The sequence below is a fragment of the Chiroxiphia lanceolata genome, chromosome 17 (assembly GCF_009829145.1).
Source record: "Chiroxiphia lanceolata isolate bChiLan1 chromosome 17, bChiLan1.pri, whole genome shotgun sequence".
NCBI classification, from domain to species: domain Eukaryota; kingdom Metazoa; phylum Chordata; class Aves; order Passeriformes; family Pipridae; genus Chiroxiphia; species Chiroxiphia lanceolata.
This window is the reverse complement of record NC_045653.1, coordinates 14,646,356-14,665,182: the sequence shown is the minus strand read 5'-3', so window position 1 is coordinate 14,665,182 and position 18,827 is coordinate 14,646,356. Positions and strand designations below refer to the sequence as shown.

Genomic DNA, 18,827 nt, shown 5'->3' with positions numbered 1-18,827 from the left:
TGTTGTTTCCATTTAGCAAATACATTCTTGGGGTTTTTTTCCCCTGTGTCCCTCCAGCCACCTTAGTTTGCCTCTTTTTTTTTTCCTTCTTTCACTTAAAAACTTTTTTCCTCATTCAGTGCACTAAGTGGATTTATGACCCATTTAGGCAGCTTACAGTGGCATTGCTTTTACAGTTCAGAGGCAGAAGGGCCATAAAAAGATTTACAGTTACAGCAAGAGTCTGTTGCATGGAAGTTTGAGATCCAAATTAGACAAAGGGAGCGGGTCTGTGTGAGTGGCCAGTAAAAGAAGCTTGGAAACAAAAACAAATGAAATTGCTGTTAGAGGAGGAGGTTGGGATGGGGGCAGAGAAGGAGGAGGAAAAGTTGCCTGTTAACTACACGTTACTATTGCAACAACTCTGTTAATTCTGTTATATAAAGCCCTTTTCCTCCTTTTTTCCTCTCTCGATGTTGTTGTTGGACAGATTTCCTTTGCAAACACAAATCTCAAACTGGAGAGCAGCAGCTTCACACAGTAGTTGAGATTCCAAGGCAGATATTCCCAGGATTTTGGCAACTGGTTTTGTTGCTACTGGGACTCCAGGATACAAACTTCAGAGAATAACCCCAAGCAGCTGAAGGAATGGGACTGGTCAGAGTGGAGGACTTGAGGTTGCATTGCATGAGGATAATCTGGTGTTTAAAAGGAGCTGGAGCCTAGGAGATAGCTTTGATCCTCTCCTACAAGCTGAGGGAAAAGGCAGATTTGCCCCTGACAAGTCTATGGTGTGGAAGCAATGGTAAATTAGCTGTAGAAAAAAGGAAGCCAATACTTCCCAGTTTTGCTCTAAATGCCGATTTTTTTTTTTTTTTAGATATTTAAAAATCACTCTATGTTTTTGTTTCCCTTCTCATTGCCATTATATTTATTCTGCTGCTCTCATTCCTAACCAACTTCCTGTTCCAAATCTCCACTCTAGGTTCACACAGATCTGGCCCTTCCTTTCCTGGAGCCTGTCCCACAGTGATGGGACCCGACTGCCTCCTGGGCACCACACAGTTCCCTGCATTTCAGAAGTGAGTGATATGTCTTTTAAATGTCTTATTCTTATTTTCTGATGGGAATCATTGCATTGTTCATTGGCAGCGTCCTCACAGGAGTTTTTATTTCTTAATTTCTTGTGGTTTTTTGTCTGGGTTTTTCTGTGAGCTTCACTGGTGAAGCTGTTAAGTTCCAGCTCCCTTGGACCTTGTTTTCTTGGAGCCTTGCATATCCTTTACTCACTGTGGGCTCATAACTCTCCAGTAAAATTAGTGTTACTGGTGATGCTGAGGCCACTGGGATCCTCTGGATGAAAAAATACTCCATAAAGACAGATCTTTAATCCTTGTTCTTCCCCCTACACATTCTCACATGGATGTAACACTCAGGTTTCTGGTTTTCTGTAAGAGAAGGAAAGAAATCATAATGGTTTCCCTAAGTCCATTTTAGATCTAGTTCTTTGTTCTTCAGCAGAAATGTCTCTGAATAAGGAGAGGAGATAAAGATGAGTGGCCATGTTTTAGGGACTTTGGGCTGGTGTTTTAGTTTCCAGAGGAAGAAGAAACAAGAGAGAGGCTTCAGCCTAAACCAGAAACAACATATCACTCAGGCACTTATTAATATTATAAAGCTAAGTGGTAATTGCCAACTGGACACCTGTTACCCCTTTTTCCCTGCCCATCCCTGGGTCAATCCCAGTGTGCAGCCAGAGCCTGCCAGGGATGGCCCTGTGTGTTCTGTGGGGCTGGTTTGGGAGATCCCTGCCCTGCCAGCCCATTCCCAGCCCATTCCCAGCCCGTTCCCAGCCCTGCTGCTCTTCCATGTGCTCCTGACAAACCCCTCTGGCCAGGCTTGGGGGTCACTGAAGGATTCCTGGGGCTCCCTGGGCAGATTTCCAACAGGACACTGAACCCTTCCCAAGCTGCTGTGTCAGGGCTGTTCCTCTTTCTTCCTTTTTCCATCCCCCCTAAACTCACTCTCGCTTCTGCCTCATTCTCTTCTTCCTTTTTCAATGAAAAGGGCCTTGAACTTCTGGCAGAGACTTTGACATATGAGAGAAAGCACTGAAAAGGAGAAAAGACTATATTTTATGAGTGATGGTTAAAATGTATTCTTGAAGTGCTATTTTTTTAAGTTGAATATAGTCGGGTGGACAATGCAGCAATTGCCATGAAAAATTCTCAGAGTAGTAAAAGGCTCCACTTTTTCTGGTGGAAAAAAGGGTTTAAAATTAATATAGTCTTCTTCCAGACTTACCAGTTCTGTATTTCTGGTTCATCTGATCTATTATTCCCTCCTCGTGTTCTTTTCCTTTTTCCTGTATATTTATACAAGAAATATAACTCCCAGTTATAAAGTTAAAAAAAAACCCAAAACAACCAGTAAACCAGTAACCTTCAGACTTTATTATGATTCTATAAATTTTAAAACCGAATCAGTGCTTGCAGTTTGAATCAAGCTGGCAAAAACATGAAAACAATTTTAGATCTATTTTGAAACAAAATCTACTGTTCTGTATAGAACTGAGCATGCATTTCCAGGGGAAGGGGAGTGTAGGACAACCTTCTTTGCTTAAAAGAAAATAGGATTTTGAAAGCTATGTTTTAATGGCCACTGATGTCACAGGTCAGTACAGCCACGATCCAACACTGGGTCTGAGATCATCAGAAAAGGTAAATTAATTTTTCCGCTGTTGGAATTGTTTTAACTCCTTCCCCTTCTGTTTTACCTTCCACTCACCACCTGGTTCAGAGCTGGGACTGGCCCATGCAGTGTTGCAGGGGGTTCATTCCCTCCAGCCCCTCACATACAGGGCAAACCCCACGTGCCCAGCAGGGCTCAGCTGCCCAAGGGAGCTGCACATCACAAAGGACTTTTACTTATTCTGGGGGGGCCCCACATCCCCTCTGAGCTGTCTTTGACTCTGAGTGTGCCATGTGCTCCATAAACAAACCCCCTGTGTTTTTTTAGCTGGGTCAGTATGAGCTGAGTGGTACCTCGAGCAGGGACAGGGAGGAAGTGGTGGGACAGGAGCAGGACGGGGACCGGAGCAGCCTCAGGCCCAGAGGACCTGAGCAGGCAAACATGGGTGGCTGCCAGAACAAATCTGAGCCCTTTGAGAAACTGTTTGCAGGTCTCATGACAAAGTCAGAGAACAAAGAGGCTCAGGAAGGCACTAATAATGTCAGAGCTCCAGGAGAGCCACTGGCCGTGGGCAGGGAGCCCCAACCCACGTGTCCAGGTGCCACATCACTGCTCCTGCTCTGTTATCACACCTTTGGTGGGGTTCTCTGTGGACACTGAAGCCAGAGCCTCTGGACTTCTGTACTCCAAGAAGCTTGGAGCAGTACAACAATGAATGGGGAAAAAGAAAGGAAGAAAAGAGCTTGAAAACAGCAGCAACTTTGTAAGTCTCCATATGTGGTCTAGCTTTTGGGGCTGGAACGAGTATCCTCAGAGGCATTTATGTGGCTGAAAGTCTGTGAGGCCTCGTCAAAGCACAATGTTGTGTTAGAGGGAGCAACATCTGGAGATATTCCTGTGCCTGTTTCCTCCCTGGTTGATATGTGTGAGTTTATGGCCCTCTGCCTTGTTTATTAAATTTTACCTTTTGGGTTTAAATCATCATGAAGACTCATTGTGAGAAAAAAAATGCCCATCTCAGCTTCTTCTTACTAAAAACTGATTCAAAAAATGCTCATATTTTCCATCCTTGATTTCTTTAGAATTTTAGTGTAGTAAGTCCCCTTTTTATTGCCCAAGTGACTACATTCAGTGTTGGTTTGAAATCGTTACTGCTGCAGCCCCAAAGCCTGCAGGCGGCACCCAAGAGCATGGAATGTCCCTGCTCCAAATTTCTGTGTTCATTGGCCACATCTCCATCACCTTGGGAAGCTCTGCTGGCCAAGGGAGATGAAGATTCAATCCCACATTTTAGTAAAATGAGGCTTCACTGATTTACAGCTGAAAAAAATAATATCTGCTAGAGCTCCTTTGTCCCCAGGGCTGTGACTCATTTTGCTGTTCAGCCATCCAGGGAAGGCTTTTTGGGTGCTGGCTCTAGGGATGGGGATGGTAACAGAAACCACTCAGAGCAAGGCAGGGAACTGCAGAGCCTCACCCCAGTGACAGGAGCAGGAGAAATGGCTCACAAACCCACCAAAGGAAAACAGGGATACACCAGTGATCCAGGAGATAGGATATCCTGCCAAAACACCATCTAAGTGGCCATTAATGGACATCTGAGTTTTGCTAAATAATTAATGTGTCTGTTGTGTTTTTTTCTTATAGATCTTTCAAGGAATTTAGTTTCTGTTCCTTTGCATTTAGTTTCTGATCCCTGAAATGTTGCTTTTGAGCCTGACTTCTCAAGCATTTATAGACATGGTCTGTAAGGCAGATTTCTAATAGTAGTTCATGTCTGTTATGGTCAGAAAGCATTTAGCCCCAGGTATATAAGAAGGTAAATAGCTCTCTTTGTTCTGCTGGTATAGTTTGGAAGCTGAGGTGTAACCAGCTGAAGTGGAATTGCCAAAGGCAAGATGCAGGGCTGTATAATAAGCAAGAACAAGTCTTGTCCTTTGACCAACACAAAGAAAAATAATAGTGGAGATCTAAAAACTACTAAATGAACTGTCTGAATCCTAGCACTCAAGGAGTTCTAAATAATACTCTTTTATCCATCTTCACCCAGGGAAAATGGCTATTCTGTTGTTGTCTGTACTGAGAATATCATTGTGTTGCCTGGGCTTTGCAGTTCACTTTGCCAGCTCCCACAGTGCAGAAATATCACAGGATCACAGGAGGGGTTGGGTTGGAAGGGACCTTAAAGCTCATCTCATTCCACCCCCTGCCATGGGCAGGGACACCTTCCACTGTCCCAGGTTTCTCCATCCTGGCCTTGGACACTTCCAGGGATGGGGCAGCCACAGCTTCTCTGGGCAAGAAGGGCCTCACCACCTTCACATTAAAAAATTTCTTCCTAACATCTAATCTAAGGCTACTCTCTTTCAGTTTGAAGCCATTCCCCCTTGTCTTGTCACTACAAATATCATATAAACTCCAATATCATGCAAAAGATGGAGTGTAGAAATACTGGTAAGAACAAACAGAAGCCCCTCCTGAACATAACTGGTCCTTTCCCAATTTTTCCTTTGTGCCTCTGTGGTTGGGCTGGCTCCCCCAGATGGCTGGAACAGGCTTTGGTCCTCTGTTTTTTGCAATGCCTGAATATCTGGGGAGTTTTCCCTCCTTCCTCCAAAATTCTGGCTATTGGTGTGAGTAGGATGCTGTAACACAGCAACTCATATTCTTCTCTTCTTATCAGCAGCTCTTTTCCCTGAGTGCCAGTTGACCACATTGGCTTCAGCTTGTAGTTCTTGCAGGGCCCTAAACCAATATAACCACAGCGTTAGTGGCTGGATCAGACACAGCCCAGTGTCAGGGGACTTGGCAGGGCTGAGATTTGGTTTGGTCTTTGCTGCAGGTGGGGGATGTTCACCAACATCTGCTGCAGAGGAGGGCGTGGATCCAGGCAGAGGAGGCTGTGTGTGGAGGGAGCTGGGGGGCAGATGTTGGGTATGGACCACTCTGGTCCTAAAAGGGTGAACATGGCACTGAGTGCTCTTGTCTGCTCTTAAAAATAGCAGATAGGTCACAAATGAAGGTGTGAGCTTAGCTCCAAATGATGGTCAGCTCCCTAAAACAACCCAAACCTTTCACCACATCCGCTTGGGACAAGGTGTTCTTCCTCTCCTGCAGCACAGAGGAAGGAAATGTATCTTCAGGAAATGTTTATTTTACCCACAGACTGTCTGAAGCAAGGCTCGACAATACCCGGAAAAAAAATCCCCATAAAATTAATATAAAAATAGGTGGGGTTATTGAGCAAATGCATGGGTTGGACGAGCTGGAGAGAAGCAAATGTGCTGGGATGGTCTGTGCCAGCAGCTGGAGAGCAACTGTGTGACCCTGGATCCTGTCTGGGCCAGGTGAGCAGGAGGCAGGACCCTGTCCCTGTCCCATCCCCACCCTCCCAGCTCTCTGCACCTCTCAACACAGCCATTCAAACCAGAACATGAGATACTGGACAGTGTAAATGTTACATGTGGGAAGCAGCAATGCTTCTGAACACCTGACCCTGAGGGGTAATTTAAACCCCCAAACCTGTAGGAGCCTCCTTCTTTCTTCAGACCCCAGGAGACGTGTTAGACACGTTCCTTCTGAACATAAGGGTCAGCTCCCCCTCCTTGTTTTCCAGCCTTATTTTTCCAAGCCTTGGAGAGCTGCAACAGAAATCTTGAAGGCAACTGGTGTGTGGAAATGAGATTTAATGCCTTAACTAAGAATTAAGGAGTTAAAAGAAATATTTAATTTAGTTCTCTGGAGCAGAGCTCTGCCCACCCTGCCCCAGAAACATCCCCCATGTCCCTGCCCCAGCCCAGCCTGGTGTGTCCCTGCTGCTGCTCCAGGCTGGCTCCAGGGAGCTGCTCCAGCCTGAGCTGCCTGACAGGGGCCTGGAGAGGCCTCCACAGAAACCTCGGAATGGGCTCTAATGTCTCCCCGCCGTGGGATTCCCGGAATTAATTTGTGTCTGGCTTTTGACATCAGGGATGTCGTGTGGAAGAAGATGGATGTTCCTGAGAAGCATTGGAAGGAGTGAAGGGCTGACAGGGGTGGTTTATGCCTGGCCATGGATGCAGAGCAGTAAATGTGGTTGGTTGATTGAGATCAGATTTTTTCTTTTATTTTTTCCAGTGGCGACGCCCACATAGTGTATTTATTTATTTTCCCCTTTCGCTTCAAGGCACCTAACAACAACACTGTACTTTATAAATCCCTGTGATTATAAATCTGGAAGGATGGCATTCTTGGTTTCCTCAGAGGCCAGGAGTCCATACCCACAGGAGACGGATGGGAGCTGTAACCAGCAAACTTTCTATATTATTGCACAGAATTGCAGGAACTGGTTTTGGTTACACCACATGGGGAACACAGAGTCTGCACAGGGCATCTCCATTTACTGCTTCCTCTGTGAGCAGCCAAGGCAGGATTGCTTACACTCCCTCCTGACAGTTCCTGGGGAGGGAATGATGCCCCAAAAGATGCAAAGCCATGGATTTACATCAGCTGTTTCTGTTATCCTGCTTGCAGGTACAGCCTAAGAGGTTTAGAAGTGATTCAAGTAACTGTGCAAAGCTGGTCCTGAAAGTCCCAAATGTTCAGCTTTTCTCTCCACTTCCACTTCTGTGCCTTGTCCCAGCCAAAATGGCTCCAAAAACTGCATGAAAAAAAGCCTTCCCTTCCTTTCCCTTGCAGGCAGCAGTGGCAGATGACATTCTGAGATCCCCAAGGTGTGGGGAGCAAATAGAGATTGTTGATGCAGAATGAGTGAGTTGTGCTGCAAAGTTAGGAACTGTTTTCCATAGTTTAGAAGATGATTTTTAAAAGTTGGGGATTTAGTTTACATTTTTGCATGGGCTACAAGGTCAGTGGTGGAGTAAGAGCTGAATTTAGCTTTGAAGAAGGAAAAAACAATAGTCATGTTTGATTTTGGTGCTTTGCTTCATCTTCTTGCTGCCTTAGTCATGGGGCTGCTTGTGGTGTTGTGGGGGCAGCCCCATAAGATCTCTGGCCCTTCCCTCCTCTTCCTATCATTTACCTCCTCCCCAGCCCTGCCAGAGTCAAATATAAACTTTCTTAAAATGAACACAAGATTCATTCCACTTGACCAAGCCTGACTTCCCAGAAAATAAACAGTGAGAGCAGAGCCAGCCAGCCCCCTCTCCTGGAGCTGCAGCCTCCAGAAAGCTGATGGGCAACCCAGAGCAGCTCTGGGCTTTCTGTAGAGAAGAGGGTAGAAAAGAGAGGGATCCAGCCTAAAGGGGTCTGCTGTAAAATAGCAATATTGCTAAGTGTCTGAATTGTCACAGTTCTGGTTTCTTGTTTCAGTCTCAGTTGGATCCTGGATAGCTGGACACAACTGCTTCCCTGCCCTGAAACTGGAGCAAGAAGAGCCAGGTCAGTACATGTATTAGTGCTATGGATAGAAGAGGAGTTCTCTGGAGCCCCAACTTAAACCTGAGCCAAACAGAGTGAAAGCAGATTCCCTTTTATGATCATTTTATTGTTGTCCTGTGTTTTTCAATGGTTTAAACCAAAAAGGAGGAGATTTAGAGTAGATGTTGGAAGGAATTCTTCCCTGTGAGGGTGGGGAGGCCCTGGCACAGGTTGCCCAGAGAAGCTGTGGCTGCCCCATCCCTGAAGTGTCCAAGGCCAGGCTGGATGGAGTCCTGAGCAACCTGATCTGCAGGATGGCATCCCTGCCCATGGAAGGCCTTGGAACTAGATAGTCTTTAGGGGTCCCTTCCAACACAAACCATTCTGTGATTATTGCTATTAAAATGAAGGAAAAAAAAAAAGGAAAAAACAAAACTCCATCATCGCTGAAACTGTGCACGTTCATCAAAAGAATGACTAAAAAATAAAGCAAAGAATATGCTGAGCAATTTTCCAACCCCATTTTGCCTTCAGAGTGGACTGAATTAGTTTCTGCTGTGAGCAGTCCCCAGTTCTGCACTGGCTGGAGTGTGCCAGCACTGTGCCATCTGTCCCCGACCATGGATGAGGGAGTGGGCACTGCAGAGGCTTCAGTTCCCGCTCTCCAGGGCAGCTCCCAGACACTGGACTTCCCCTGGCCCCTGTGCCAGGTCTCATCTGCTGGGACACTTTGTCCTCAGTGCCTGGTGTGCCCTCAAGGCAGCAAAGCTCTGTGGTGCAGCTGCCCTGAACCCACAGGCCCAGCTGTGACCTTTGGGACTTGAAGTCCATGTTTTTTCTTGGACTCCCAGCCCTGCAGGTGTTATCCCTGCAATCCCCTGGGAGCAGCTGAGTGCAGGTGTTGCCTACGGGACTGAAATGATTCTCTCTGAAATGGCACGGGTAGGAAACAAGTGTAGACAAAATAATAAATACACCTGTATAGGCTCCCTTTCCTTGCAGGCAGGAGATGTTTTGGGACCTAGGTCAGAGTTATCTGATCTGTCCCGGATCCCCTCTCCCAGCACTTGTCACCTTCTCTAACTCCTGATGTTTATCTGCCTTTCTTTTCCCAGGACAGGTATCTTTGATCTGTCTGCTCTCACTGTTAAACACTCTCTCTTGCAATGAAAGCATGAGCTCCTGATCCTCTCTAATCCCAAAACATCCCGTGTGATTGTGTGAGTCTCTTGACTTTCTTCATCCTACCAGCAACACCTGAAGTTATTTAAAAAAACAGAGGAGAACAAAGTGAGAGAGCCTTTACACTGCAACAAACCTGCTCTTTATGGAAAAAACCCCTTGAACTAAGCCAGCTGCAATGTTCCCTCCTGATGTGTGACTGCAGAAAGCAGCAGTAGCCAGAACTCAAACACCTTCCTCTGTGAGCCTCCTTGTTTTGCCTGTGCTGATATTTACAGGCAGCCTTAGCGAGGACAAATGTAGTTAATGAAGATTGGCCAACACTTCTGCAAATTACTCATGTGCTGCTAAGGATAACATTCAAAGTTTAAAATAAAAATCAAGGAAAAAGGTTTATTTTCACGTTAGGTTTCAGTTTGCTGCTATTTTTTTTGTCCTTACTATCTGCTGTTTTCCGCTATAAGCATTATCTCTTCAAGCCAGAGCAGATTAAAGCTAATTGTTAGGCCCCTCTGTTTTTCCTTCTTACTGTTTTATCTCCTAAGCAACTTTATTTGGTACAAGACAAATAATCTGAATTCCTGAAGTCAGAAACAAGGAGTGGGAGTCCGGGAAACTGGCTGCTGATCTAATGCAGTTTTTGCAAGTGTGGTTATGGTTAGAAACTCTAAATATGGCCCCGTGTTACTGTACACACGGTAACTGCCCTGTGTGTGTCAGGCTCTGACTCACAGCACTGGGCTTTACTGACAAAAACATGGTTTACTACTCTCAGTAGTGAGGAGTCCAGAGAGCTGGGAGTGAGAGTGTTGAGCTCATTGCATCAGGTGTCAAGAGCTGAATCACAGAACAGTGGAAAGGTTTGGGTTGGAAGGGACCCTAAAGATCATCCCGTCCTTCCCCCTGCCATGGGCAGGGACATCCTCACTGGACCAGGCTGCTCAGCCTGAGCTTGGGGCATGCCCAGGTTTTATGTTGGTGAGAGGGGAGGCAGCAGCAGAAGGGAAGTGACTTGGCCAGTGAGTGTTGAGGTGTTGGTTGTTTGTGGGGTGAAGGTGCCATGGAGTGGGGATCCCTGCCTGGCACCCCCTGGCACAGGAGAGCTGTGATGCCCAGGGCCATGGTTCTGCTTCTGTGAAAGTGAGGGAGGAGTTTTGTTCCCAGCACATGGAGAACTCCAGTGTGTCTGCAATCCTTGGTGCTGTGGAACAGAACTGTCACCTGTGGCTCCCCCCCCACTGCAGGACAGGCTCCTTCCACCAGCAAAGGACCAGCAAAAGCTGGCTTTTTTTGACTTCTGAACTGAATTGGCTTGATCTGAATGTTAATGGCAGAAATTCCATTAGTTTCATGTTTTTCTTTTAACACAGCCCCCCTTTTTAATCTTTACAATAATAAGTATCCAAGGAGCCCAGCTGGCATTCCCATGCTGTACACATTCATCCTAACCTTTACTGTTGACTGACTCATGCAGTGTGCATCTGCAAGAGTTATTAATGGAAAGTATTAAATGAATTTGGTTTAATATTTGGTAAATAGAGGTGTCTTTCCTTTGTGCTTGAATTCGTGTTTCAAATGTCTGTGTTTGTGTTATTTATATTAATATATTTCATGGGCTGCTTAATAATAGTAGCAATTAAGATAATAACAATAAATACTAATAATACTGAGCTCTTCTGCTTTTCATCAAAGGAGGTCAAGACTCAAGGGTGTACCTCTGGGGCTGGTAAAATGTAGATCTGATCTCCTCCTGCTGTTTCTTTTTGTGGAAAGTTTGGAGTATCATGCAAAGATCAGATCGCCTGTATTTCAGCCTCTGGAATGTCTCTTAGGCATTATAAATGTCAGTAAGAAACATAAAATTGGAAAGAAAACAAACACTGGGACATTGAAAAATATAACCACAAATACTGACCTATTTGTTGGTTGGTTTTTTTTTTTTCTGATTTAGCAGAATGCTATTAATATTGTAATTAAAGCTGTTTTGTAGCCTGGGGCCTTGAGCACCTGGATCTTATTAGAGCTGGATCCATAGCTTGTGGTGGAAAACCCAAAAGGACAAGAGAGGAGATGGCCCAAAGGAGAACACAAGAGGGCACAGTGGCACCTGTGGTGCACTTTTTGTTCTGTGGCTTTTTGAATTGTTGAGGGCAGGGTGAGTTCAGGCCTCCGTTTGCACGACATAAATAACTACAGTAACAGGGTTGATTAGTTGGAACGGTAAAAATGGAATTTTGTCAACTTGGAGTGTTTACTAGAATTACTTTTTTGGTTAGTTCTGAGGGTCAAAGATAAGATGTGATGACTGTGTCATGGAAGGTCAGTATGGCAATAATCCCCACTGCAAACCTGACAGAATTGATGTGGGCAGCCAGTGGGAATGTGCTGATTATATTTAATGAGGTACAAAATACAGTTCCCGGGCAGGTGTTTCTGCAGTTTCCTCATCAATTCAACTGTTCCACTGGATTGTGTTGATGGAGACGAGTTCTCTGATTTCAGAGACAAAGAATCCTAATGCTGCTTTTCATTTTCTGTTCAAGGAGAAGGTGTGTTTGTGTGAAGCCTTTTTCATGTGCCTGGTCAGAGGTGACCCAGCAAAGGCAAGAAGCTGAACCTTAAGCAACCTTACCCTGGTGATGATGCTGAATGAGAATTTTCTTCTCAAAGAGTCAATGGTTTAAATGGATCTTTGTAGGGAAGCAACAGAACTAAGCAGGATCCTATCCCATATGTTAATTTGAAGTTCAAGGGTCACAGTTGCCCTTCCGTGTCTCGTGCAGGATGCTCAGGGGCACAAACAGCCTCCCTGTGCCAGTCACCTGCCTGGCTGGGCTTTTGTGGAGGGAGAACTGAATCAGAGCTGTTCCACCCGAGTGAGTTCAGTGAAGGGGTGCAAACAGGCTTTTTTGGGTTTGTTCAGTCACTGCTCCTGATGTTCACAGGAGGTTACAACCTGGGCCTTTACTGTAGGAATTGTGGTTGAAACCTCTGAACACTGTCATCCACGACATGACATTATTTCACAACTAAAAATGAACAACCACCCTTTTTTTTGTAAAGATGCCCTCATCCTCAGGTCTCCCATTAACACTATTTGTAAGACACAACTTCTCCTCCCATCCAAAGCAGACTCTGGGGGTTTTATACCCTCCCAGAGGTCAATCAATCTGTCACCGTGTAGGGGCTGTGAAGGAAGATGCCACACTACCCTGCATGCAGGGAAGTACAGAACAAGATCATTAACATCTTAATATCCTGTCCTGACATCTCACAAATTATTTTAGACTTCATAGCCAATGTAAACAGGTTTGTTTTCAACTCCCCTAATTGCCTGCTAATTGAGAGCAGATGCAGGCCTTAACTTTGGGCAGATAACGAGCAGCTCTTCTGCAGGGCTCTGCATCCCTTCTGCAGGGCTCTGTATCTCTCCTGCAGGGCTCTGCATCCCTCCCGAGGGCTCTGCATCCCTTCTGCCCGGCTCTGTATCTCTCCTGCAGGGCTCTGCATCCCTCCCTAGGGCTCTGATGTGCACCAGGAGCTTCCCTGGGCAGTGATGCCGAGGCAGAGGGGGATTGTAACAGCTCCTCCTCATCGTGCCTGCCCTGCGAGACAGAAGGGAAGGCAGAGCTGTGGGACTCATCAGTAACATCATCCTGATTGTTCATTTCGTACTCCAGTGCACTCTCTGAACAGCACAGGTCTCCTTCTGGGGGGTTCTCCGAATTAGAGATGGGCTTCTCGTTATGATAGAAATCACTGGGTTTTATGAAAAATGCATTGCTGTCATATTCCATTATCTGCTTCCTCCCATGCTGCAATCCTGTAGCTTGCAAGTCATTAGATTCTTTTTCAGAGTTCCTTTGAAATAATCCTTTCAAAAAACACTATTCATTGGGTATGACCCCGGAGAGATACTGTCTGCTACTAAAGCTCCCTTTTAGTTCTGTGAGGGAGACCTGTAACAACAAGATAAGTGCATGTATATTCCAAGTAATGTCTGGAGTTTGCTGCCTCCCATTAAATGCAGTAGGAGCTTGCAGTTCAAATGGTTGAACTTTGCTTTGTAAATGTAGGAGAAAATGGAGTTCAGATATATAGGTAAATTTGCATTTGGTAGTGATTTAATGTTCCATGGTCTGTTTTAGCTCCAACTTAAATATTACATTAAAACCAGCAATGAAAAAAAAAAAAAAAAGAAAAAAGTGCTAACTGCTGGGTTCAGAAGGAGTGGATGTGATTTTGTTCTTGCTGTCAGTGTGGCAGTGAGCTGCTTTTTACTTTCTCCTCTTCATTTAGCAAGTCAGCAGCACCAGCTAAATGATAGCCCTCCGGTCTTTCTTCAGGACTGTTTTTGCAAATGAAAGCAGGAACTTCAAATCCTTGTCTTTTTCATATCACTTACAAGGTGTTTTGTGAATTTTAACATTTTTGCATCTATCTGTGACTAGGGAATGGGGTGGAGGGGATGTGAGTGGTGCTCAGTGGGAAATGCCCTTTGTGCAGGGAGCCTGCCTGGGTTTGTACTGCTGGGATCAGGAGGTCCTAAAGGGATATTAAAGAAAAAACAGCCAAAAATAAAAAGACAGCTTGGTGGCTTGTGAGTGATAAATGGGTAGAAAGAAAAAGAGGGAAGAGTTCACATCTAACCAGTGTCTGACAGAAAATATCTAAAGAACCTGGTGTCCAGATTATGAAACATTATTCAGTCCCAGAACCACAAAAACTTCAGGTTTTCACTCTGATTCCTTTAAGAAGTCCTTTTTCTCTCCCAGGGCTGGCTCCAGGCCTCCCTGTGAACACAGAGTCACCTCTGCCCACATTATCCCTCTCTGGAAAGTTGCCACAGACCTTGCAGAATCCATTCCTGATCCAGCAGCGATGCGAGGGGGTTAATGGGAGGGCAGGGGGTTGCAGTCAGTAGCACAAGGCAGAACAGACCAGAGCAGTGGTCCATTAAATCAGGACACTGGGGCCCAGGCATTTACAGTCACACAGTCAGATGTTTCCAGTAATTATTTCCCCATAGCATTTTTATTAGGTGCTCCATAAATAATATTCACTGCCATGCTCTTCTCGTGGTCTTTTATTAAAAAAAATAAAGGTAGAAGAGAAGAGGAATTTGCTTTACCTTTAGCTGGACTTTGAGGTAATTCTGTCTTTGAGTCCTATGGAAGCAGTTACGAGCTTGGAAAACATGGGCAAATGAATTCCTTGCTGACCAGACATTGTGCCCTAAAATGGTCATTGGACCAGCTTAATGCAAGAGTCATAGAATCATCATGGAATCACAGAATGGTTTGGGTTGGAAGAGACCTTAGAAACCATCTCATCCCACTCCCTGCCATGGGCAGGGACACCTTCCACTAGCCCAGGTTGTTCCAACCTGGCCTTGGACACTTCCAGGGATGGGGCAGCCACAGCTTCTCTGGGCACCCTGTGCCAGGGCCTCCTCACCCTCACAGCAGAGAATGTCTTCCTAATATCTCACCTAAACCTGCCCTCTGTCAGTTTGAGCCATTCCCCTTGTCCTGTCACTGTATACCCTTATAAGAAGTTCCTCTGGCAGGGTTCTAGTTCAGATTAAATTTGTCTTCTTGTCATGGATCCCATGCAGACCTAGGATTGACAGTGCTGGGATTGCAGTGGGATATTTTTTCTCTGTACCATTTGTTTGTTGTTCACTTTTTTTCCCTTTGGTAGTATTTATGTTCCTCAAATCCAGGGTCATTGGTCATTACACCAGCAAACAGCACTGCCTTCTCCTCTCTGGCAGGACTTCCCAATGCCCAGCACTGTCACTGGGTGTTCAATCTGCTCTGTACCTGCAGCCCCTATTGCCAAGCACTGGCTTTTCCATGGAGGCTCCTGCGCAAAGTCTTTTGCAGAAAATATCCCTGCCTTGTCTGAGTTATGGTACTGATGTTAAGCAAGACTGTTTCTTTCCTGGCACCAGCACTTGTGTTTTGCAAAGGGCTTTTGCTCAGGTATTTAATTTTCAACATCAATCTTCTATCCAAAGTAAGATTCCCCAAATAAACCCAAGGATCCGGGGATTTATTTTTGTACTTACTGGACTGCAGTATTGTGACCAACCCCAAGGAGAACTCAGAGGAGCAACAGTAAAGGGAAGTGGAGTAAATAGTCACAGTTCAGGTTTGCTACAAGGGTCACAAACTCTTCCATCTGTGTGTGCCAAACCTCTGGGAAGCAGCAGGTGGGCATTTGTGTAGCTCTACCCACAAGTGCAGTACTTCTGTCTGAGCTGAAAATCTGTGCATCAAGTGTGGATGTGCACAGGGAGCACAGAAATTGTTAATATTTGGGCAGAAAATAGAGCTTTAAATCCAGAGGGTGGGTTTGCTCACAGTCACTGTCAGTGCCTGCTCAGGTCCCACCCTGGTTCCCTGGCTGCCTCCTCCAGGTGCCCTGGGGCTGTTTCAGAGGGAAAGGGGTGTTTACAAGCAGTTAATTGTCAGTGCACTGAAGGTATCTTGGCAGCCCTGGTTGATGGCTGGAACGTGGAGTGCAGACATTTGACCCAGGGCTGGGGTCAGACCTAACTGAGCCCTTAGACCTGGTCTGGGAGCCGGGTGAGGGAGCTCCTGCAGCCCTGGCCCAGCTGGAAGATGCTCTTGGCCATCACTGTGGCAGTGCCAGGGACATCCTGTCAGCAGGAAAAGCTGAGTCTTCTGCTTCTCAGAAAACATCATCTCCAGATAATTTCTGAGTTCCTTTTGTTCTCTGTTTCATTTCTGGACTGCTCAAGCTGAGGAAGTTGCAGCCTGAAATGAAGAACCCATTCAATGTAATGTGTGTATCTATTTTGTGCTATAGGAAGACTCAGTTCAGTGAACCCAGGCCATTGGCATTTCATAATTTCCTCTTGCTCCAGCAGGTAAGGGATTAACCCTTTGTTATTCCTCTCTAAAGGAACAGAGAAAAAGATATACTCTGCAAAACCCCTGATTTTTTAAAAAAATAATAATGCATTGGGTTTTTAAAGAAATATTTTATTGGAACCATAAGGTTTCTTTTTTTGAAAGAGAAAATTTGAAATCCGGAGTTTATTTTTCCTTCAGTGTCTCTCCTAAGAACCAACAGGAATGGAGATATTTTTTTTTCTCTCTTGTGTTTGTGCCTACTTATTAAACACACATGTGGCCTGGATTCCTTGCGTAGGTGCAAAGAGGTTTGGAAAAAAAAGAAAAAGAAAAAAAGGTGTAACCCAGTCCCTTGACCTGTCTCTTTGCCCTTAGGACTCCTTCAAACAGCTGTGAGAAAAAGAAAAGTGGGGAGGAGAGGTACAAAAACGAGGCAGTTTAACAAGCCAAATCCAGATGTTCATTTCATACACACACCCTGAACAGCTTTTGCATGGTTTATTTCGTTTGCTGAAGCCATTTTTCACCAGCCTGTTTTCTCAGCTGGGAAACTTCTGGTGTAGTGTTTTCAAAAAAATATTGCATTTGGCATTACAAGAAAACAGAGCCTTTAAGACATTAAAAGGACAATATCCTTGTTTGACTTGGCCCGGGGAAGCAGGGCTATAGGAATTTTAGATTTTTGTACCACCCAAAGAATAGGTAAAAAAATTTTCCACTCTTAAATTCAGTTTACATGGGAATTTGAGAGTTGATTTAGCTTGATTTTTTTCTTCCCTTTTAGAAACTTCTCTGAGGACTTTGTGTTTGTGTAGATGAACTTTATTAGTATGAAGGAATAAGCAAAGTGATAGCAATTGGCTTGCTTCTGGATGGTGATGTACCATGGTTCAGAACTCAGACTGATGCTGAATGAACCTTATTTTTGTTTTGTGAGGAGCAGCTCATGACTTGCTCATTCACACCAACATCCACATAAGCCAGCCAGCCAAATCTGAAATTATTTAATACTGGCACAATTTATTTTTCTTTGCCATTCATCTCAGCTGTGTAACAGCACTGACTGCAGGGAGGATGGAGACAGAACAGTGTCTATGCTGAGTTTAGAGGTACCCCAAAGGCTGGCAGGTAATGAATGGGATTAGGGAAGATCAGGTGCAAACAAGAGGTATATAAATACTGCTACCACTTAGCTACTCAAAGGATATATTGCTCTTAGAAACTCAGTGTAAAAGCCCAGCTCCACTGCAGCCAGTGGCTGATTTGCAGTTTGATGTCCTTCCCAACCTGGTGAATTCATTGGCAGCACTGGTTGTCACTGCAGGACAGTTGTGCCATCCTTAGCTGTGCTCTCTCCAGACTCCCCCCACTCTGGCTCTGCCAGGAAGAGACACTTTGTGTGCCAGGGGAATTCTTTGCCAATACTGTTGCCCTGTTTTCTGGAGCTGTGTGAGCTAAGCTGGCAAAGCTGCTCTTTGTCCCCAGAGCACATCCATGCCCTGGCTTTGGGACAGAAAGGAAGGGAGTGAGGTTTCCTCACTTTCTGAGGTGCCAGTGGGCCAGTGCAGGAGTGGTGCCCATCATCCAGTGATGATGCCACGTGTCTGTGCAGCTCCTGGCACATCTCTGCCTCTTCCCCAATGCAAGACCCATGGCCTGTCATAGATGATGATGATGATGCTCACAGGAAATCAAAATCCCTGCCATGAAAGAACAAAGGGCAGACTCTGTTTTCAACAATGCTTTTTTTCTCTCCTGGTTTGTAGGAGTGAAAGAAAAAGTTTTCATTCAGAGGACAACATGGGGGTTGAGGGAGGAGATGGGGATTTCAGAAAGGGATTGTCTGTATCAATGCAAAAAATATAATTGGTCCTCTCTGAGTCATGGACTAGTTCAGATTGAACCTGGCATTTGTAGCTCATCTGGCCCCTGCTTAAAAGAGGGGCTGCTTCAAAGGGAGAGAAGGTTTCTCAGGGCCATGTTCTGTCAACTTTTAAAAATCTGCAAGGTTAGGTGTTTTACCATCTTTTTGTGCAACCTGTGCCAGAACTTAACTGTCCTCCTTTCCATTTATTTTTTAATGAAGTAAGGATTTGTCTTGTTGCAAATTGTGAGCGTTGCCTTTCATCTTTTCACTGTGTGTATCTGAGACTCTGTGTGTATCGGGTTGGACTCGATCCTCTGTGTAGCCATCTATCAGCAGTAGAAGGCACCAGTTAGATTCCTTTCTTTAACCTTTCTCTTCTTCAGGCTGAACAAATTCACCTCCCTTTTCTCATCTATTTTGCTCTCTTGATAGTCCACTGCTGGACTCCATCTAATTTGTTGATGTTCTTACACTCTGAGGAGGGAAAACAATCCAAAAGTGAAACTGGGCTTTAATTGTGGTTAAAATTTTGTATTAATTGTCTACTCTGTTGACATCAGATGCTCAAGCCTTGGTCATAACAGTAATATAATGGCTCTCATTCCAGTGCTGGGAACACCAGGGTGTACCTGCTGGGCCTCCTTGGAAGAGCCTGTTTCCTGAACACACTGTGCCCAGGCCATCCTGTCCAATTCCTCTGGCTCTCTGTGATAGCAATACAGTTAATTGTCTTTTTTCTCATTGCTGAACTGACTGGTTTGTCCTGGAGACGCTGAATTTGTTTTCTTCTTTCCCAAAGTAAGTGCATACATTCCTGTGGACTTTTACAAAGGAATCAGAGACATCTAGGAAACAGGAGTAGAAAGCCC

At 45.1% G+C, this 18,827-nt stretch overlaps 1 long non-coding RNA gene across 2 annotated transcripts in view; it reads left to right on the top strand.

The window, feature by feature from the left end:
* The first annotated feature begins 800 nt into the window (after positions 1-800).
* LOC116795556 overlaps positions 801-18,827 on the top strand; it is a 38,818-nt gene continuing 20,791 nt past the window's right edge. For both annotated transcript variants that reach the window (XR_004360078.1, XR_004360077.1), the window contains exons 1-2: positions 801-1,061; positions 7,978-8,046. This is a non-coding gene — a long non-coding RNA (uncharacterized LOC116795556). The remainder of the gene's footprint in view (positions 1,062-7,977; positions 8,047-18,827) is intronic.